At 43.1% G+C, this 22,702-nt stretch overlaps 1 protein-coding gene across 5 annotated transcripts in view; it reads left to right on the top strand.

Annotated features, from left to right (window-relative positions):
* DAB1 (DAB adaptor protein 1) overlaps window positions 1-22,702 on the top strand; it is a 476,209-nt gene continuing 453,507 nt past the window's right edge. For 3 of the 5 annotated variants that reach the window (XM_074597942.1, XM_074597940.1, XM_074597934.1), the window contains exon 1: window positions 473-733. The gene's annotated coding sequence lies outside the window, so the exon portion shown is untranslated. Of the gene's footprint in view, window positions 216-472; window positions 734-22,702 lie in introns of those variants that run through there. The other 2 variants (XM_074597941.1, XM_074597935.1) reach the window with 2 other exon arrangements.

The raw sequence follows: 22,702 nt of genomic DNA, 5'->3' as shown, positions 1-22,702 counted from the left end.
AGGGGGAATGCGGTAGCGCCGTGGCTGCAGGGGACCGGCGCTGCCGCCGCTGCGCGCAGAGCGCCGCGGGTCCGCTCGCCGGGGAGCCGCGTCCGCCGGCGCAGGCTGCGCGCCCAGCTGCGGGAGCGCAGGGGAAGGGTGGGGAGGGGGCGCGCAGCCCTCCGCCGGCAGAGGAGGATGAGCGGGAGCGCTGCGGGGAGCGGCGCCGGCTGCAGGTAGGAGGAGGAGGAGGAGGCGGTGGGGAGGCGCGGAGCCAACCGCGGGGCTGCGCGGGGGCGGATGCGGGGCTGCGCGGTGGGGGGGGAGTCACCCGTGGCATCCTCCCCCCCCCCCGCCAATCCTCCGCGCTGACGCCTTGCGCGGGTGTGTGGGGGGATCCCGGCTCTCCGCGGGAGCCGCTGCCGGGGCGGCCGCGCCCGCGTAACTCGGTGCGGAGAGAAAAGCGCAAAGTTTTGTCTGCCGGGAGGGAGGCGCTGGCGCGGCAGCGGAGGAGCCGCCGAGGAGGAGGCGGGGAGGGATGCCCGGCCAGCCCGGTGCCTCCGCGGCTGGCAGCCAGGGCGAAGTCGGCGAGAACTGCGCGATCGGGACGTGCGAGCGGGGAGATGCGAACCGCGGCTCTGCGCGGGGAACCCGCCGCTGCGGTGGCGTGTGGAATAATTTAACACTTCCAGAGCCGGGCAAAGCCAACTTCGAGCTTGTAGTGAGCATCTCGGCGGCCGTAGCGGGAACGAACGTGAGACACCGGTTCCTTTCTTATTTTTCTGTGTGTGTGTGTGTGACTCTTTAGCAGGGTTTTCTCGCCAGCCACCTACGTGTGCGCAGCCTGCAAGGCGCAACTTGTGCCAGTTGACCTCTCTTGGTTTAATATTTGCAACCCCAATGAGTATTTTGTAGCCCTTCGGCCTTTTTCTCAACGCCTTGTTATAATGTAGGTAATTAATCATTTAGGTTGGTGGCCAATTAGGCATCATCGTGTAGCAAAATAATTATGCAAGGGTATGTGGGGTTTGAGTAGTGATGTGATACAGCATACACCCAGATTTTAGTAGCTGTTTCCCACTGCGTGCAAATTCAGTGTGTTCTTGATTTTGAATGAAAATCAAAATGTAGTGACAAATATGTTGTTACTTCTAGTGGAAAAATATAATTTTCTTTGCCAGTGAAATATATGGCAGCTTTAAAGTAATGGGAGGGGAGGGGGGAATACAGAGGACGGAGAGGGGCTGTTTTTTCTGGTCAGTCACAAAATGTTTTTCTCCCTTTTAAATATGCTCTTTCTAGTGCTGCTGGTTGCTTTGAATGTTTCGTTTGGAGAAATGAATTTCATTTTGGTGCCCTAGGAGTCTCACGAGAAGAGGTGCACTGCTATGTCTTTTGAGGATAGTGTTTGTAACTGATCTTGTTAAATAATGCTATTATTAAATAAGTGCAAATTGAAGCAAATTTATTTTCCATTGTCCACAAGTTGTGTTTCTGAGCTAAATTTCTTTTTATGTCTAGAGAGGCTTTTGCACTGCAGTATTACAATACAGCCATATTAAAAAGGTCCTTGGAGCAAATAACCCTCTAATGCTGCAGCGATGTTTTCAGTAGACTTCAGTAGTTCTATGGGAAATAATTATGTTGGATTTAAGCAATCTCGGCTGAATTGATTGTGCCTTTTTAATTGTGGTGTTAAACTGCTTGTAGGTATTCATGTGAGTGGTTAATCTAAACCCAAAATATAAAAAAAAGCACCAAACCCAAACCTTTAATCTGAATTAAATAATTTTTCTCTCTTTTTTGCAACAGGTCCTTCTGGTCTCTTTTTTTTTTTTTTTTTTTTTTCCTTCCCTTTTCTCCCCCCCCCCCCTTCCTTCTTCCTTTAATTGGCAGTGAGGTCTCCTGCTTGAATATATTTCCTTAACTAAGTAGAGTGCAGTTTGTGTTCTGGTGATGTGCAGTGGTACATGATACCATCATTCTCTTCTGCATATGGCATACTCCCTCTGTGATGCTGCAAGGAATGAAGGCAGGGAAAACTAGAGAGAAAAGGGAAAAGATTCCTGAGGTTGATGGTGTTGGCAAATTGAGTGATGAACGTTGATCCTGAGGAACCCCAACACATTTTAGATGGTGGTTTCTGTGGGATGTAATGCTGAAATCACAGCATAGGCGAGCACGTATCCTTCAGTGATCTCGCACCAAATCCTCTGGTGTGTACTTGGAAGGTGTGAGAAGCAGACATTGAACTAAGCTGCTTACCTTCTAATGTCAATATTTGGTGCTAAAAATTTAATTTTGAGTGGAAGACAAGCAGGTTGCTTACTTCTCTCTAACTGCAGCTCTTCATTACTGGTTTTTGTTTGCTCTAGTAAACAAACACGTATCTCTTAAAATTGAATTAAATGTATAAACTGCTTGAACTGGAGGCGGGGGGAGGGAAGATGACTCTGTTTGTTTTAAATAATAAATAAAAAAGTAAAATATCGTGCCATTGGCTGTCTGAAGTACAGCTTTGGCCTGATCAGTCAGTCAGTGCTCCCAGCAAACCCTCAGTGTCCAGCACCCTTCTCCTGGGTTGGAGGGTGGAAGTGCTTGGGGTGACTTGCAGGGTGACGCCTGCTTGACTGACAGACGTTTATTGCAGAGCGGCACCCGGTGCTTTCCAATTTTGCCTCTGTAATGATTTCCTCCAGCAAGCTGACAGAGAATTAAAATGTTTACAGTCAGGTTTTGGAAGGGTTCTTCAGGATGCAGAGGGGAGGGCAGGGAAATCCTTCCAGTTTTAGATCTCTCTAATCCCAAGCTTCTGTTCCTGTAGTCATGCTGATTTTTTATTGATTGTTGTGGCAGTGACTACTGTGTTTCAGAGCACAGTAATGCGAACGTCTCCGCTCCAGATAGAGTAGTCTTGGGGGGGGAAAAAAAAAAAAGGAAGTGGGAAGGAAGGAGTGGCCGAAAGAGACATCTTACTCCAGTCTTTTCAGATTGTTCATGAAACTGAAGCTATTGGTGAACGATTGTACGCTTTTGAGATTAAGTTTCAGTGAATGGATTAAGCTTTCAATCCCGTGTTTCCTGTAGAAATGCCAGGTAATCTAGAGCATTACTTACCATAAGGATGCACACTTCAGTGTTTTCCAGCCCAAGCCCGTTTCTCCACTGGAGTGGAACTATGGGAACATATGATTGAGGATGGGTATCGTTTCCCATGTTGATGTCAACTACTGTGTGCAAAAGGAGCTGAGCTGGAGTCGAGACTGGCATGCAGAATGGCAGTACATGAGCAGCAGAAAATTGAGTCAGTCACTTCTGATGATCAGCTTTCTCCTTACCACCTTCGTGTGTGCGCTGCAGACCAGGAGCATGGTCTGTGTTTCTTTAACCATCTGATTCTGACATAAAATTCCTTTGCAGAACCATCTGCACTCATCAGGTGAGCTTGTCATGCTTGTGCATGACATTGGCCCTCTGGTACCAAGCTTTAATTTCACCGCTTGGTTCCATACCTTAGTACTAGGAGCGTTTGCCCCTGAAGTAGGCTGCTGTTGGAGGTCCCACATTGTCCCTTCCACGCTTTGTGTAGGGAAGTAAACATCATGGTGTAACTAACCCAGCCTGGAGCTGGCAAATGCGGATGCTTTCACAGTGACACCTATTAAGTGAATTTACTGTCTACAAGGGGGAAAGGAGAAGGGTTACGGTACTCATGTGGAAATACCAAAACGAGTATATCTCTGTGTTTCCTGTTCACCTGGCTGCAGGCTGCCTACAGTCATGCTCTCGGATTTTTAAGGATGTCCTTCTGCTATCAGGGCTCTAACAAACCAAGCAGGCGGGATGTTTGTGTTTTACGCTTTACCAGGGATGCAGAAGCAGGCTGGAAATGAAAACAAGCCATTCTCAACTGATGCTAAGAGTTCTTGGAAGAGGGAATGAAAAGTATTCTTTTGAGTAACCTGGATAGCTGATGGAAATGACCCTTTACACAGTGTCTATAAAACAGCATTTTGGATAAAATAGTCCTATTACAGGAAGTGCAGAGGGTGAAAAACCTAAGCAGTCTTGACAATCGTTTTGGGATTGTTCCACAAGAAAATCAAAGGCTTGTCAGTTTTTACTGTTATGCACATAAATCACCTTTGCTCCTCCTGTTTTGTAAAATGCATTGGGTCAGGACTTTTTAGTTTGCCTCCATAGTATTATGAGTACTTACAGTAGAGTACATATAACAAACAACAGGAGATTCATATTTCACAGCACTTTCATTTTTCATCGGTATGCCAAGGTAAAGAACCTCCAACTCTCCTTTAAATAAGTATATTCTCTGTTTATTTCCTTTAAAATTGCATGAACGTTGTGCAAGCCAGTTAAAAGCAAGGAGAATACATTCCGAGATTCCTCTTCTGTATCTGCAGATTGATGCATTCAACAGCCAACTTCAGTGATTCTTGCAAGATTTAAACATGAGTGACTTAGTGGAATAATACTGTGTGAATATTTACTCCTGGTTTAATGCAGCGGAGTTCTACTGAAGTCAAAGCAACTGCATCTGGTTCCTTAAGATGAGGATATGGCCCAGCAAAGGACTTTTCTAATTGGCAGGAGGCTGCGTTTGGTACCTTTACCCTTCCTTGCAGGGCAGTATTTTAGGAAAAAAAAATAATAATAAAAAAAAAATCTTACTACCAGCAGTGGGATTTCTCATTTGAAAAGTTAAATACTCCTTAGTGAGAGGTGAGGGTATTACTCTGGCTCACAGAGCATTTTCTCTGACTAATGTATACAAAATGTATGTTGGGATTGCCCAACACTGATAATTCACGCACCTCTGGAGTGGAATACAGCAGCCATTCTGGGCTAGAAACATTATGCAGGAGGGGTTTGGGGAAGAGAAATGAAGAAAAACTAATCCAATTGAAACTGCAAGGGGAATTTAGGAAGCAGAATGCAATTATCCGAGTTGGATATTGGCCAGGACATGTTAGTTAACATTTTTACTCTTGCAAGAATTGCCATGGGATCTTTAATGACGATGAATGGTCAGGGCTCTATTTTACATCTCATTTGAAAGCCTGAGCGTGAAGATGAAGTGAATGCTTTGCCTTCCTTCAGGATATGTTGCTTTGGTCAATGTTTTTGCCTCCCCATGGGCCCAAGGCTCTCTGGGCACGCCTGCCTGGCAACTCCGCATGTCCAGGGGTTTCTTCATCTTCAGCTGCTAAACCGAGAGGAAATCCAGACACTCAGCATTACTTGATATTTCCTTTCTGCTTAGCTTCGGTTTTGTGGAGGGGTAGGTGAAGATGGTCTTACACCATCACTCCTCCCTTCCCTGGAAATGTGTCATGGTAGCAGTGATCTCGTTTTGTGCATATTATTAGTTGCAGGTTCTTCTAAACTGAGTTATTGTGGCTGAGCGTTATATGACACAGTGTTCCACTTCAGGTGGTCTTTATAGTGGATTATGTCAATGCATAGAAGTCATTGCAATTACTTGTTTCAGGGACTAAGTCATTTTTTTTGCAAGACCACACATCAAAGCCCATTTCCAAGTTAGACAGCTACAGACTTCTAATGGAGAAGTCCCCCTTCGGTTCAAGTTGGCCATGGCATATTTCCCTCTCCTTCTAGTGTGGTAGTTCCCCCCCTTGTTTTATGAGGACCAGTGGATGGAAGAACCATCCGTCCATAGTAAACAGTTGATAAATCTTACTGAAACTGGTATTTCAGGAGAAAGGAGTTGATGTGTAAATCTTTTCATATCTATAATCACGATTTTCCTTTTAGCTATCTGAACTTGAATCTTTTCTGCAAAAAAAAAAAAAAGCACCTCTTCTGTGTAAAAAGTCATTGTCGAGTTACGAATGTGTTTTAATGGCAGTGCTCTTTTTGGTATTCACGTTGGAAAAGGAGTAGGGTGGAATATGCTGCTCGGGGGAGAAGAGGCTTCATGTTAGTTTGGAGTTTTAGGGATGGTGCGTTTGTTGTGATTCAGTCAAAGTATGGTCTGGGAACTTGGAGGATTGCTGTGTATCTACTGGCTGCCTTTTAGTCCATTTATCAAAGCGCTTGCAGTCAATCTGAGAGGTCACGGAGCAGTGGCAGATGCTAGGAGATAAGATTAGATATGCATCCAGACTTTCATATATAATTTTATTAACAAAGTATGAAGAGCAATAGTAGGTACTTATTTTTTTTCTTTTTCTGTTGAAGACTTGTCCTGAGATTTTATTCTCCTGCAAGCTGACACATAAGGAGGCTCTGCTTCTAACCTACGTATGTCACTAATACTCATATGCAACACAGATAGATAATTAAAAGATAACAGGGTTAAGGCTCTCCTTCTAGCAAAGAATTTCTCTATTTATGTAGAATTTCCTCAAAATGCTCATGATGACATCAATGTCAATAATTTAAAATGCGGTTGCAAAATCACTCAAAGTATTCATAACCTATAAAGTGATACATTTTGCATCCAAGGATTTCCTTTCTACATTTTCATGTATTTTGGACAGTTTAGATTGTTTTGTAGGCTACGGAAGGATGGGTAAAGCCAATATCTGCATCCTCGTGTCTTGAATTTCTGGTTAATAGAGAAGATCTGACCACTCCGACCTGTGTTACACAGGCTTATGGGGCAGTTTCTACAGAATTGGTGGGATTTCACCAGGCAGTTGTGAGCGCTGGGGAGAGTCTCATCATTCTGTTACTGGCTGTCAGAGTTGCCTTAACATACAGGTGGGTCTTAATTGCACTGATTTTTCTCTTAGGATGTGAATCAAAATACCAACTCTGAGCTTTTTAAGATGTTCAGGGTATGTGGAATGTGATGTTAAGGAACAAAATGAATGTTCATCGTCATCCACAAGCCTGAGAGAAAACCGCTCTTCCTTATCTTTGTAAAATAACAATGTCTTTGGTCCAAGGCTTCTTGGATGACTGTGTAAGGCCAGATTTTGTCCGTCATAAATAAAGTGAATGGGCTTGGGGACTTCACATGTAAATAAAGTGCCCATTCCATCTGCCTCCGTGAGGCTTGACCCACAAAATAACAACAAACGTTTCCACTGCTTGAAAGAATTTGATGAATCTATTATGTTGGCCAGGTGTAAATCTGTGATCTGTGACATTTCATGCCTCATGTGGGCATTACGCTGTCATGCGGCACAGTGGGCTGCATTAATAGAGTCTTTGGGGATAAAGAGAGAGAGAATATGGACAGAAGCTGTTGTTAGGCAAAATAAATTATAGAGTAGCTCATCCAGTGTGAGAAGGATTGTGAGTGATGTAGTTTCAAACATCATTTTTTCAGTAATTGTGCTGTTTGAATTGTGACCTACTTTAATAACATTCTATCATTTTTAATATTTCTTTATTCATTACATTTTATACACACTCAGGTGGTTTACTGCAAGCTGTGTGGAAATTACAACGAAGGTCAAGTGCTCTTTGTGAGGATAACTTATTACTGAAAATATTAACTTGTTGTCATTATTGTTTTCCAGCGTGAAATTTTCTTTGTCTGGTGGATGAAGAGATGATGTCGGGCTTGTGTTAAAGTGTGTGATTACTGTCAATAGACCAAAGTCCCTCCAGTCATAGGTCTGAGATGTACATGATCACTGAACAAGTTTCACTTTAAATTGATTTATTTTTCCCTACGCTGTTAAGCTGGTACAGGCCCTTACTGGAAACCTCTTCAGATTAGGACTGGCTTATATATGTTTAACGTTTAAATGCCTTCAGTTCGCTGAAGCTAAACCGAAAATTGCAACTTTACTATTGAAATAACCATGCCTACACATGGTTTTGCAGCCTTTCAAATGAGCTTAAATTCATGCTTTAAATTATATTAGTTCAATATTTTTCATGTGGAAAAGGCTTTTGTGGCTTGGTCCACAGGAGTTCTGCATAGAGTTGGAGTCAAGCCTTGGTTAGGGCTGAGAGGATGCTCTTTATTGCTAGCGCTGGTGTCGATTCAGTTAGATCACAAGTTCTCCGTAGCAGTTATCCATACAAATGACCTTCCAACGGTTGCCCCGTGGTTAGTGGACAAGTAATTGTAAATGATATGCGAGAGTTTGGAAAAATGTGGCCTGGGATCCAGACATCAGGATCACCAGCTTCTCAAATCATAATCCCACTAAATGGTCCAGCCTACATGGCTAAGAGCTATGAAAAGACATCCCACTGGAAAAAAAGAAAGCTTTTCAGCATCCCCGCTAGCTTTACAAAGCATAACAGACATGTTGGATACTAATGCATCATTTCTTACACATTATTGAAATAGGATAGCTTTATGTGAAGGTCAGCTGTGCTTGGTGTCTAAAATGTTCCCATTTTTTATTATGCGTATTTGAGGTTCCTCTTAGGAATCAAGTGTAGAAAGAAACCAGAAGGGTTCCAGTGAATATTCACCATTTTGGCTGTTGCAGCAGGTCAGGGGTTGAGGTGTTACCGTCTTTCATCTTTTCGATGACCAAAATTCTCACCTGCTGGTTTGATGTGGTGGACATAAAGATTTCCCTAATCCAAAGCCAGAGAGGTCTCAACTTAGAAGTCACCAGTTTTTAATTTTCCTTGTGAGCTGTGTAATTTGAATTCTGTAGAGTCATGTCTTCTAAGTACAACAGGGAAGAAAACTGGACTAATTAGGTAAGCATCCTGCTTTTAAAGGTTCTGGACTGCTGTGCTAGGTTTGGGTTGGACAAGTAAGTTGAAATCTTTTGCAGGAATAGCAGTGAGAGATTTTTAGCTGAATGTCTATTTTCTGAGAGCAATTGAGCCACCCTAGACAAAGATTTCGTGTTCCTTCAGCATAAAAAAGGGGTAGTGGAACAGGAGAAGCTTAGCCCAGAAAAGAGCGCGCTTTTGATAGAGACCTGTTAAAACCAGTGGAGAACTGAATAAGGAATTGCCTTTTCCAGTAAAGGGTGTCGTATGCCACGAGCAAGTAGCAGATACAGAAGTAGTAAGATGCTTCACATAAGGTGGTGTTATGCAGGAAAACTCACTGCTTCGGGATGTTGCGGCTGCTAAAAGCTTACCTGGACCAAACAGTCTTCTGGAAAAGTTTGCAGTAGAGCTGAGGACTATTGCGTGGGGTGATACTGCTTCTGGTGTGGAAATGCCAGGCTCACGAATGTCTGGAGGCTGGAAATGTGTTCTGGTGGGTTATCGCAATATGTGTCTGCTCTTGGGGACTGCCAAAGAGTCAAGGTTATTGGATACAGGGCCAGCTGGCCCATTGCTCCCAGCCAGCAGGGCTTTCTTACACTAGGTGAAGAACTTAGCCAAGAGCCAGGGTGGGATAGTACACCATCTCCTCTCCCTGCGCTCAGCTGCGGCTCTCTTGACTTAAGGGTGTTAGAGCTGGGCTGGAGTATGGGAGACGGTAGAAATTCTTTCTAAGAGACAGGCATCAGTGTTGGAAGAAAGATGTGAAGTTCTAGCGAGGCACTCGATATAACAAAGGTGTAGAAAACTGAAGTCGTTCTTTGTGCAGGTGACTGACTTTGCTGTAATTGTAACCAGTCACTTTGGTTTAAGCCAGTTATTTCACTTATTTGGTTGTACGTGCTCTACCCTTGCTGTTTGATAGTGTAATGGTCTATCTGTTGGCATTGCTTGTTCTTAGTAAACACTTGTGTGACGTAGATCTGTATCTGGCTCTAGTGTTGTGAGAAGCTTATAAAGTGACCCAGCAGAATTTTAAATGTATATATTTTAAAAAAACAACAAACAGTGTCCTGGTGTAAAGTGTTGAAATAAGAACTTGAAATGCCCTAAAGACAGGTCAGTCATAGAATCATAGAATCATAGACCTGCTCTTCCACCCTATTTCTCCACAGGCCGTGATCACTGCTGGTCCTGGAGGTCGTGGTTTGGCCAGTTCATTCTGATTCCGGAGACCAAGGAAGGCCTTTGGATTCTAAATGGCCCTCTTACTTTGAAGTACGTTGTTTTCTGTGGAAATGCTGGTCTGTTCATGTAACTTTCTGCATACAAATGTTGAAGAAATAAAACATTACCTGCTAGCAAGAATTTCACCTTGTGCAGGGTTCTAGGGTACAATGCCATCTGTTAGTGGGAAGACCTGGAGTAGAGTTTATTAATAATTTCCCTTATTGCAGACTCTGTTGCCTTCAGATTGTCACTTCAAGAGCAAGTACACAGTGGTGTTTACACATGGCAACATTTAAAAAGCAAAGTTCAGATACTGTAATTGTGCAATGGAGTCGCTTGGAATTACTTAATAATAAAAGAGCCATACAGAAAGGTTCCTCTTACTCTAATTTCGTTAATAATGCATTTTGCAATTGGCTGGAGACATTTGGCTGACAACATTTCTTTCAGTAAGTTGTGGAACAAATCGGTAACTGACGAAGATTCCATCATTGGCATTATGCTGTACATCATGGCTGCGGAGAACTTCACAGTGACAAGGAGATCATATAGCCCTTATTTCAAAAGTACAAATTAGGGAATGGAATAGCATTTACCTGTCAGCAGACATCAAGAGATAGGAACAGAGATGGGAGCAATTGTGCTTTTGAAGGAGAGTGGTGTGTCCACCAATGCTAGTTAATTCATTCTTTTGATATGTATCCTGATTTATTTTTCCCGGTTTATTGAAGAAGCGGTATGAACACATGCCCACCGACGTACACTTGGGTCTTCCAAAGAATTTCACGAGAGCGGTTTATGAAACGCCCAGCCTTTTTTGCCAGTGAGATTTCTTTTCCTCCTTCTGCCTATTAATTGCAAACATCGTATTTTACCTTGCAAATGTTGGATGCTGGCTCTCTGGTCGTGTGCACCTTTGCTTCCCCTGCAGCTCCCACACCTGATTGGGCTCTCGGCTCCACACTTCCCTGGCTAACTTGCTTTCTGCCTCATTTACTCCCCAATGACCACCGAACGACGTTCCCTCAATTCAGGACCAGCTCAACTTTGTGACTGGCTACTCAGGATGCCGCAGCAGCAGTGCGGTTAGTGACTTCTCTTTAAAGATGTATAGCTGTACATCTTTTGAATTGTAAAGCTAAATTTCATTAGCTTCACTGGAAGGAAGGAATGAACACTGAAGGGAAAAATATACCACTGAGGCTATTGTAAGAAATTCTAGGTAAATGATTCAGCGTAGTGGAGCTAGTGCAAGTACGGGTAAGTACTGGTACCCTCGCTGCATGCTTTACTGCAGCTAAAGCAGAAGGTCGTGGTTACCTGATATATCCTGAACTTCCATTACAAATACCAAACCAAGCCACGTGTTGAGCGAGTCACGTGTGTTGTTTGGTACTTTGCACTTGAAGTTGAACAGTTAAACTTGATGATCTTAAAGGTCTTTTGCAACCTAAATAAGCTTATGATTCTAAGTGTATGCCAAGGTTTTGGAGAGGTTTAAAATTTTATTTCACTGAGCTGAGACCTTCTTTAGAGTAAACCCAAGGCAACTTGAGACCACTGCCAGTCTGTCGTCTTAGAGTTTTGAGCCCTTTTCAGTGTGATGCTTGCAGTGGCACTGAACACAAATTAGGGGTGTGAGCTGTGTCCCCATCGTCAGTTTTTTGCTGTGCAATATTGTGTATTCAGTCCTTGGTGGCTCAGAACTGAGAGTCTCGCACTGATTCCTTTCTTGCAGGTACACCTGCATCTTTGTGGGCCCTCATTAATCTGGTGATCGCTGACTTTAAGCCTGTGGAATGATGAATAAGTGTGCGAGTGTGGGGTTTTCTTTTTTTTTTTTTTTTTTTTTGTTAAGGTTCTGCTCACTCAGAGACGAGTCTTTTGCAGTGGAGACTTGTATGGGCAGATTGTGGTGGGTTTTTTTCCACGTGCTTATTTATAATGTCTATCTTCCATGATATTTAAGGCCCTTTTTAAAACCCTGGGTGGATGTATCCTCGCTGCCTTGAAGCTTGGGAAGAGCACTGTGATTGCCTTCCTTGTGTACTGTCTTAATAAAAACCTCCTTTTATGTGTATATCTCACCTATTGTTTTTTTCCCCACCTAACTAAAAGTTCTGTTTCTGGCTTCAGAATCCCAGTTTCTTAAACGTTGGAAAGTAACTGCTTCTATGAATACTGTGCTAACGGCAAAGAAACAAAATGCTACATAACCTCAAGTAATTTTGACTTAATTCCTTAGCAAATTGGGCCAACTAATGAATTAAAATTGGAGCTGAGATATAGCATGCATGTGCTTTGCTGTATTCTGCAGATATCTGATTTATAATTTTAACGCTGGTTATCTCATAGGTGGCATTATTATTATTTTAAAGCCAGCATTGAAGCCTGTTTTTTTTTTTTTGGAGGGAGAGACAACAGAATTGGCCCGTGATCTTGTTTTTTGGTGGTTTCTTTTGAAGGAGGCTGAATTTGAGACAAACTTGGCACTGCTCCGCGGCAGAGGAACTTGCAGTGATGCTGCAGTTTTGTTGGTGCCACTGCAGAGACAAAGGGTAAAACAAATCAAAATGAACTGAGAGGAGCAGATGGGGCAAGTGAGAAGTTGGGAAATCATTCAAAGTGTTAGACACCGAACGATTTCAATTTTCCCGAGACAAGCGGATGCTGTGGCACAACATGGCTCTTTTTGACACTCAACACACGTGAGACAATTTTGGAATAAAGGCTGCATCAGGTGTTCTGTTTCCAAATTTTCCTGCCTGAGGGAGAGTGTTTGCATTTGGCAAGGATGTCTGTAAGGGGGGTGGGGGGTGAAAACAAGCTTATAATAAATCCTTTCAGGTGTTTTGTTGACCACTCGGGGCATAGCGCGTCTGTACAAGATGGGTGAAACATCTCCTTGTGAGACAAAAATGGAATTTTAGGGTTATCACAATGCAGTGGGAGTAAAAGAAGTCAAACAACCGTGTCTGAAAATGTTGTCTTGATTTTTATGTCCTCCTCAAAGGATACAGTTTTCCTGTAGGATGAAAGTACGCAAAAGAGCAAATTGTTCACTTTGCTGAATATGAGTATTGGAAATTTGGTCCTCTTCATGTGTGCAAAACCCATGTGGGACAAAACGGCTCTGTCTCACAGTCTTTTCAGTCCTTAGTGACGTTTTGCCTTGTGCTAGCAGTGGGTTTTTTGGGTGCCACCTTACCAGAAGCTCAGGTAAGCCTGTCACTATGGCCTAGGCTTAGTGTTTCCCCTGCTTACGCTGTTTAAAAAAGCTGTAGTATTAAAAGACATAGAGAGTGGGGAAGCTTGTAATTTTGAGGGTGGAAGTGCTAAGGTCCGAACTTACGTGCTCTGCCAGCATCGGCTAAGCTATACTTCATCAATAATAAATCCACAGAAATTCCTCAGACTGTGTGACCTCTATTTCCCTCTAACATTGTTCTTCTGTTTAAGATTCCTCTTTAAGGGATTTGGCTTCCTTTAAAAGTAGGGAAATGAGATATAAAGAATTCTGTTCCCATCCGGTAATTGCAGCCTAAACATGATTTTGCAGTATTTATTGTTTATAAATGCATAAATAGGCTGTAGATGATTCATGCTTTAAATACTGTGGGGCATAGCAAAGTTGGATGTAGGAAAAATGTGTATGATAAGGCATAGTTCCAGCAGAAAGAAAAGGAACTTAAAAAGCTGTTGGATTCTTTCCATCCACCCTACAAAGAAGAAAATTGGTTTGCAGGAAATATAGGTCATGGCACTGTTCTGGCATCTTGATGTTGCTGTTTTGTTAAGTACAGTATATTGCTAGCAGCACAATTCGGGACTCCCATTAGAACCGTTCTTTGCTGTCAGACTTAAAAGGCCATTTAATATCCCTTATCTGATCTAATGCACTCCTCACATAGACAAAGAAAATTTAGAAGGTGGTTTGTTGTTGTTCTTTTTTTTTTTTTAAATAAATTATTGAAAGCTTTGGAGACTGTTCCTGCTGTTGCACCCAAAAGTCAGTTACTTCCATAAGGATCCAAGAATCAGGGGTCCACCATGAGTGGGGCAGTGGAACTAAATTCTTCTCCCCTCTCCATGGCAAAACATAGAAGAAAATGAAACCTTGTGTTGCTGTGCCACAGGGTTTTCCAGATAGAAACTTACTATTGGAGAAAAGCCTTGGCTTCTTAAACATAACATTCGCTTTTAATTATGAGATTAATTTAATTTCTTTGTGTTAGAAAAGATACTAAAGGCAGCTGTATTCTGTGAGTGAGGTTGTCTGTATTCTCCTCCGTTTGTGTCCAGCACCGGGACGGTGTCTGTGGTGTTTGCAGAACAGGAGAACGAGGCCAACAGTGTCTCTGTGGGGAAGGGAGGCAAAACTGCTCTCACCTTAGAAATTGTGGCACTGAAAAGTACATGATTTTTCTGCATAGTCGTATACGACTGGCTACTGTGAACCATCTAGAGGCCAAGATGGAAACAGAAGGGTGGGCAGGAAATCTGGGTGAGGAACTGTACCTACACTGCAGGTTTTGCTCGTTTGCTTTTGAGGTGTGATGAAGTGGCACGAGCACAATGATGTGACTCATCTCCTCAGCCCACTGTGACGCTGCTCGCTCTCTGTTTAGCTTTCTGGTACAATGCGATGTGATGCAGCTTTGAAGAAAGGGGTGTGTGTGTATATATTTTTTTTTTTTAAGTTGGTTTGAGATGTTCTTCATATTCTCCAGCTTTCATAACCTTGGGTCAACCCTATAGTGGTAGGGACGCAGGCAGCCTTCTTGTATCCATCCCATGGTATTGCTGTAGTTTTAGAGAGCACGTGCTGTGTATAAATACACCTGACTTGGCTTCATATGCACGTATGTTTTCTTTTTAAATGTTTTATCCCAAATGAGGCTGGAGGTTAACGATCCATGGAATCAGATGAAATCAAGGTCAGTCTTGCCTCTCCCTTGCCCTGTCCTCTGATCCCCTGTGGCTCATGCGATTTGTTGCGGGTCCAGGACTTTTCTCGAGCTCGTTGTACCAAGCCCGGGCTGCAGTGAATTGAAACCTTTTTGTTTCAGTTGAAGTTCTAGCAAGTTATTGCTGCTCAATCTGGATATTTTCAGGCGTGACAAAGATATAAGAATGCAACTACAGATTTTTATTGCTGCCCCAATGTATTTCCAGTGTGGTGTTATTACTTCGGAGTTCATTAGGAACAAACAAAACCAGTGGCAAGCATACTGCCTGTAACGCAATGCTGCACAGCACGCCTTGCTCGCTGCTGGCTGATGAAATGTCTGAGCTTTGGAATAAGCAGGATCCCAACAGTTTCCTCTACGGCTTGCCTGAAGATTTCCTAAACCCCTAACTACTTTCATTCATTATCTGTTGGTGCACTTGGATAAGAAACAGGCTTTTTTTTTTTTTTTTTAAACAGGCAATCAGGAAAATTTCCTGTGGTGACAAGTAGTTTTTTCTTTTGGATTGATCTAAGTACCAGACCAGTCTTATTGTATCTTAGTTTCTTCATTTCTTAGTTTCTTACCATTTAAAACAGGATTTGGAGGACTGATTCTTTGCATCCCAAACAAGGTGTGTGCGTGCACACGCATGTGGGGCTCTTTGGTTGTTTGTTTTGTTTTGCCTTTTTTTTTTTTAATCAAAAAACTTCTTGGTGGATCTACCCTCGCTGTTTCCTGCCTCAGTGGGAATGTGGGGTACATCGAAGTGCTTGAACACGTCATGAGACACTCGTGCTTTTGACCAGTTGCTGTTTGAGTCATCTGACTTGCATGGCATCTAGAAGACCGAGGTTAGAAGCCTAAATTCCTGAGATTCATAGGTGGGGAATAAAGACAATAGGGCTTTGGGGGGAAGGCACTTCATAGGATGCATAATGAAAATGTGTTGAAGACATCTCTCAGTGATTGCTTTCCAGCAGTTAAAATTCCATATTCTGATAGATAACTCTTCTTCGAAGGTGTTTCAGCATTGTGAGTATTGTAAATATACTTTTCAGATTTTAAAACACCCAAATGTAATACCTTTAAACATGTGTTTGTTTCTATTTTTTTTTATATAAACATGCAAAAATGAACAAATGGGAAGCCCTAGCAGTTGCGTGTATCTGATTGAAATGTATACATTCTTATACATAAATTATTGCATGCAGTTGTATCAACAAATGGAAAAGCTGAGTTTAGCACCCCTTGAAAATAATCTATTTCCGTTAGACACGCATATCATGTAGATACATGCTCGTCTATGCAGTGTATAATTTTTCACTGGCTCATTCAGAGGTAATTTTGGAAGGTGAAATGCGCCGTGTGAATATGGTACTTCAAATTGTAGAATGCTTCCATGAGAAAATATAGGATTAGTCTGCAAATAATCTCTTCAAAGGCCCTGTTACAATTCTGAACTCTCAGATGGCTTGGCTAGTCTTTGCTATTGCTTTAGAGGGACAGAGAATGTTAAAATCATTTACATGTATTGTCACTAAATAATTTTATGTGGTTGATCCTGCCTGACACGATGCTTCACAACATGATGGAAAATTCATAAATGTTTTCTTCAATTTGATGCTCAAGAAGCACTTTAAAAGCGCTCATTTCCTTAAGAATTATTTTCTCTCTTTATGTCCAATTCATAGATTATGGTCAAGTGTTCATTTTTATGGTATTTACAAGAAAGCAGGTAAGCCAGCTTGCTCATAACACCCCTCCCTCCCCCTCCACCCCCTGCCCAGATACATCCGGGCAGCATCAGGGAACAAAGAGAGTTGAGATTCTGAGCCATGCCCAGATTTGATTTAAGAATGCATTTTCTTGTAGTAAATTTTGGAGAGGCTGTTCGTGGTCAAAGATTCTAAGGTTATGTCCATTATATTAAAGACAAGACTGACGGTTAGTAAGTTTTTCAGCTGTCTAATATTTTAATTGTGGATGAAGTTCCTAGTCTTGTAGTTGCAAGCCATTTGTGTGTGTGTGTTTATAGCTCTCTCTCTGCTCAACCCACAGATGCCTAGTGATAGTCTTGTCTCAAACTTCTCATTCCCTTGGTGGTAAAGCATCCCTCCCAGCTTCCTCTTCGCATGTACTGGGAGTTTGTCAGTGACAGTCTGCTCTGGACATTAAACTCTTGGAAGAATCCCAGATTAATGGGGAGATCTCTCTAACCAGTTCATCAAACTGTGTTGTCTGTTTGGGCTAAATCACAAAAGATTGAGTTGTCCCTCGGAGCATTAGCTACAGAGTCTTAAGTCTGATTGTGGAAAAGTATCCTGTTGGATCCTGAGGTTTTGGACTTAACTGGGTGGAATGGAACCTGTTCAGGGATTGTACTGAAATTACTGAAATCTGACGGCTGCTGTTGGAGCAGTTGTGATGTGGAAAATTCATGCTCCATCTACTCACCCAAGTCCAGATGAAGTCTAGAGCGACAATGTGCTGGGGTGTATGTTGTGCCCAAACTGAAATGGGATCTCATGTTTCCAGACTGGCGATAGCTTCTAAATGTTTCATGGTAGTAGTGACGCTTCAGGATTCATAAGGAATTTCTGGAATTGGATCAAGAGTTTACAGCAGTGAGTAGCTTGCCTTTCATAATTGGTCAAGTATAATCAATCTGCATAACAGCATTTAAGGTTGGACTGGTGGATAAGTATTTGGAAAATAGATCGCTGTCTGAGACCAGCCATAACTCCCAATGTGTGAGGTCAGCCTTGCTTTTCCTCTTAGAGAATTCCTCTGTGGTTGTCTTGCTTTCCTCCAAGCTGTTAGCCTTTAGGAAGGATATTCTCCGCTCGACTGTTCTGCACTTTGGCTGGCTGTTTTGATCTACCGTGACTAGTGAGGCTTTTTAAAGTTTTACAGCTCACTTGGGATTGTATGACGTATTAAGTGAGAAAGAGAACATGTGTGGGGTGTTGGTGGCATAATCCTGAATCTAAGCTTGACAAATTCTGTGTTCTGAATTTTAGGAACCCAAAGCACCTGTTTGTCCACTTGCAGTTAGAAGAAATCATCCTTGTTTTGTTGCCTTGGTTAGGGTGACTTGCTCTGGTGTGGTGTGTTCCCCCTCATAAGGGATATTTTAGTGACGTTGAAGGTGGATGGGAGGCCAGGTGGCTATCAAAGAGGTGTGTAGGATTCAGACTCTTCCTACAGTTGCTTTAGCGAGTAGCTTTACTTGCTCAGGTAACGTATTTGTTTCAGTCTGTTGTTTTGTGGCTCAGCCTTTGTGTTCCCCATAAAATACGTGTGCGGCTTGGGCAGCGCTGGCTACACACCGATGACAGTTTTCAGCTAATGCTCCTTTCTGGGGAGGTCGTAGGAAAGGTCGTGGTGTGAGAGCTCTGAGGAGCAAAGCGTGTCACACATCATCAGGCAGTAGAAGTGTGGAGGTGGCACGTTGATGGTGTTACACAGTCCTCTCTGGGTGCCCGTGACCAGATGATGAGACTGATGTTTCACAGAACTTTGGTTACCTTTCACAAGTTCACGATAATTTATCAGCCTGTGCACCTAGAGCGAGGGGTTCTTTTTGAACCTCAGTTCGTGTTCAGTGGGATTAATGGTTTAAAAAAATGTCTCCACAATACATTAAATAGCTAAACCCGTTCAGGAATTCAAAGGGATCGGACTGGTTACCATAGTGAGCATAGCAGGAAATTTTTGCTAAATATTGGGACTGTATTTGTTGAGATGCACCAGAAAAGGAGTTCATCATTTGGGTCATTCTGCAATAGAAATGATGTAGCTAGCAGAACAACATTAACAAAAACTCAGTGGTGTCCCCTGTTTTCAGGTATTGGTCAGAAATGTCTTATTCTGTCAAGTAATAGGGCTGCTTAGTTCTGTTGAGAGCAATAGGTGATCTCTTTGGAAAAAAACAGCGGAAGCAAACGATGTGTTTGAGGGCGAGATGGGCGACGCGGTGGGTGTGAGGGGAGCAGCGCTGGTGGGCTCAGCCCAGGAGCCTGTTCAGATCCTGGCAGCTTTCAGCTGGTGCATTGGCTACAGCAGCTGTTTTCTGGATCTTCTGTTTTTTTCTGGTGTGAATCTGTAGTAAAGGGTGGATTAATTTTTAATCTGGATTAAAAATCTGACATAAAGTGAAAAAAATAAATATCAAAGGAGTGGGAAGGATCCCATATGAAGTTCCCATTTCGTGCTGGGAGTCTGACTAATGTGGGAGCAGTGTTGCAACAAAATGATGCATAGATCCTTGAGGTAAACAAAACCGCTGGACGAAGTCTGAGCAGAGACATCAAACCCTGGGTAGATGGTATCTATGAATGCTTCTTCTGGTTTTGGTTTTCCCATGATGTTTCTTCAGCCTTTTTCACTTGCCAGCTTTCACTCATCATATTCTCAGACACCAGTTTTGGTCAACAGACCCCTGTTCGCTCTTCCCTATTCACTAGACCTCAAGGCAATGTTTAGACTGCAAGATCTGGCATTTTCATCTGATCTTTCAGGTTTTTCTCTTTTCTGTCTTTCCCGCAGACGCTTGCTGGGGCTGCCGGGAGCACTTTGTATAAACCTCTGTTAACTCTCCTCATGGCTGAGGCCAAAATCACTGCCTCTTGCTCAGCTTGGGCTCTGTCATCTTGTTCTGCGGCGCAGTTCACTCACTGCGGTCCTGGGGCTGCTCTTGTGGGGAGTCTGTCATCTGGGATTTGCCACCTGGGGATGATGCTGGAATGCTACACAGCGAGCAGCTCTTGCAAGGAAAGGCCTCTTTTGGCTACTGAGACTCCTGACTTGTATTCTCTGTGCCTCAAGCCCCTGTTAATTACTGCTGTAAACATGCACTGAGCCACACTGTGTGTTGGTCCCCGTGCAGAGGCTGGTGTAGGATGTGGTGACCTTTTCAGGAAGCCCTGCTCTCCCCTGGAGGTGCCTCCCTGCCACCAAAGATCAGTCGCATGCGTCAGTTGTAGATAGTTTACGGCTGGTAGTTTTGGCCAGGTTGTTTTTTATTCCTTTTCAAATTTACCTCTGGTCAGGCTTTCTTTTCCGAGATGAGGAGTAGCCACTGTGCCTGCACTGTTGTTTTTAGCGTATTTCTAACTTACAGAAAGACGCCTGCAGCTCAGGGTAGGCAAGCTTTAAAATGTGTATTTAGGAATTTAAAATTACAAACACTTTTTTGTTTGGGTTTTTTTGTTTTGGTTTTTTTTTTCCCAAATAAGCCCTGTAACGAGTTGATCCTTCGACTCACCCACAAATAAGACAGTTCCAGTGAGAGAGGCTTTTTTATGGGATTCATTTTGGAAGCTATTCAGGGAAATCACTGTAGGCTTTTTGAGCAAATTAGTGAGAGCGTGGAAGGACCACAAAAAGGCTTTCTCCCTTAAGATTTGTGGGATCTTATGAAGGGAAGAAAAAAAAAACACATGGTAATTAAAGAATTTTTTATAATGAACTAAAATTATGCAAGCTCTGGTTTTGAACTTGGGTAAATTCTTAGCTGTTTCTGTTAGTGAAAGTTTTATTTTAAATTGAGGCTTTTAGAAAGGAAAGGAAATTACTTAATCACCGCTTCAAGTACGTGTGTATACATAGGGGCATGTGTGTATCCCCTTTGCAAGATGTTAAAGAGTTTGGATTTAGGATGTTGTTAAAAAAATATATGCACAACTCGTAGGTGTGAAATGGTCAAGGCAACTAATCTGTTGGGTTGTGGGAACCTCAGGAGCTCAGCTCATGATGAATATCATTAGCTGAGTTCACCTGAAGTGTTTGTCCTGGGGAAAAAACAGTGAATCAAATCTCTGGGTCTTTCACAGTGTCATGGTTTTGGCCAAATTGGCCAATGGCCGGCGACGGATGCTCCCCCCCAGCCTCTCGTGCACGGAGAGGAGGAGGAGGGATAAAGAGAGATTTACGAGTTTAGAAGAAACTAAACTACTTTAATAAAATATTAATAATAAGATAAAAAGGAAAATAATGAAATAGATACAGTATACACAAAACCGTATTAAGCTCCCAGGATGATGTCACTGGCAGGCACTGGGGGAGTCCCGGGCTGGACTCAGCGACGGGTGGGAACCAGGTTCCAGAGTCGGAGTCAGGAACACACGGATCGGGATCAAAGGCAGATGAACAGGCAGGGTCCTCCTTGGATGTCAGCCGTTGAAGGAAGAGAGCTGACCCATTGATCCCTCAGCTTTTAGACTGAGCATGGGGCAGATGGGATGGAATACCCCAGTTGGTCAATTTTGGGTCACCTGTCCTGTCCGCTCCTCCCCGCAGGTGGGACCCCTCTGCGCCCCTCCGCTTCCCACCCTCTAACGGGGCAAATAATGAAATTAGCTGACCTTGGTTGTTATAGCGATAAGGATAAGCAAGAGCCTTGCTGCATACCATTCCTTGGCACAAACTGTCTTCTCACTCTGAACGAACCGCTTCAGACACAACATGCTGGTAATTTCAGAGAGTTAGAAGAGGCCTGGCTAAGAAATAAAATTACTGAACAGAAAGTTGGTTCTGTTTTACCTCAAACCAGGACACACAGGGACTTTTCAATTATTTTAATTGGAGAGGGGCATTTCTTGTTGCTTGAATTACGTTAATATTTTGTGAGTATGCTGCCGAGACAGCTCTGGTTCAGAGCATGAGCAACTGGGGAAACTATTCATGGACCTCTTCTGTGAACAAAATCGTGTCTGTGACTCTTAATAACATACATTATGACAGGGGAAAAAAGTCAGATTGTTGGAATAACTTAATCCAATTCTTGTAAATGTGTAACACATGTGGACAGTGTGATGTTGAAATGCAGCAAAAGGAGTAGAAGAGCAGGTGCGGCCATGGAGGATCCCAGCAGTACCCTGTGAAACTTTACACTAAATGGCAAGGCACTTGGAAACGTGCCTCGTCTATGCGTGGGGCTAATTGACTTATATGCCACTTGGTCTGTGTCCTTGTTTGTATTTAAGGTACTCTTTGGATTCCCTCTACCTCTTGACTAATTCAGAACGTCCGTAGGAGGTGAGTCTTCAAAACAGAGAGAGATGGATGTGGCAGCTTGCTAGCGATGGGGACTGTGTTTCCCTAGCAACAGTATCCCTACGGAAGCTCGCAGAAAAGCTTGGACCCTCTGTCCTGTTTTTGAGTTCAGAAAGTCTCAGATTTGGCTATGCTGTTTGTTTGGTTTGGTGTTAAAAGCGAGATGCTGAAATGGGAAAGCAACAATTTCATTTGCACATGGCTGAAATCACATCTGGCTAAAGCTGCTGCCCAAGTATTCTTTTGAGCGTACCGGGCATCGTGGACCTTGAGGTCTGACAACAGCCACACTGAAGCTATTCAAGTAATTTTTTGAGGCTTTCGCATCAAAGGACAGATACACTGTGTGTGTATATCTTGCATAATCTGGGATATAAAAAACCTAAGACCATCTTACTGTAAATACTTTTGAAACATCTAATTGCTGGTTAACTTCATCAAGCTGCATTGACAACTCAGCTGAGATAATGTGGGGATGAAAAAAGTGCGTGTGAGCACTGGGAATTGCCGGGACTGGGAAACCTTTTCTGTTTCCAGTGACATTTTCAAAATCGTGTTTGCAGATGCTGATCTCTCTGCCTGGCGGCACTCCGTAAATCCCGTGCAGCCTGGCACACGGGGAGCCAAACCTTGGTGTAGGGAGGGCAGCAGCGCCCTGTGTCTTTTATCATGACATCTGAGATCTATCTCTTCAGCCGTTCCTGAGCGTTGGGATATGACAGTGTGGATCAGAAGGAGGAAATGAGATTCAACAAAGCTTTTTTTTATAACATCCACATCGAGCATAAGCAGGTTCTCAGGTG

The sequence above is a fragment of the Larus michahellis genome, chromosome 8 (genome assembly GCF_964199755.1).
Source record: "Larus michahellis chromosome 8, bLarMic1.1, whole genome shotgun sequence".
Lineage (NCBI taxonomy): Eukaryota > Metazoa > Chordata > Aves > Charadriiformes > Laridae > Larus > Larus michahellis.
This window is presented reverse-complemented; position numbering and strand designations above follow the sequence as displayed.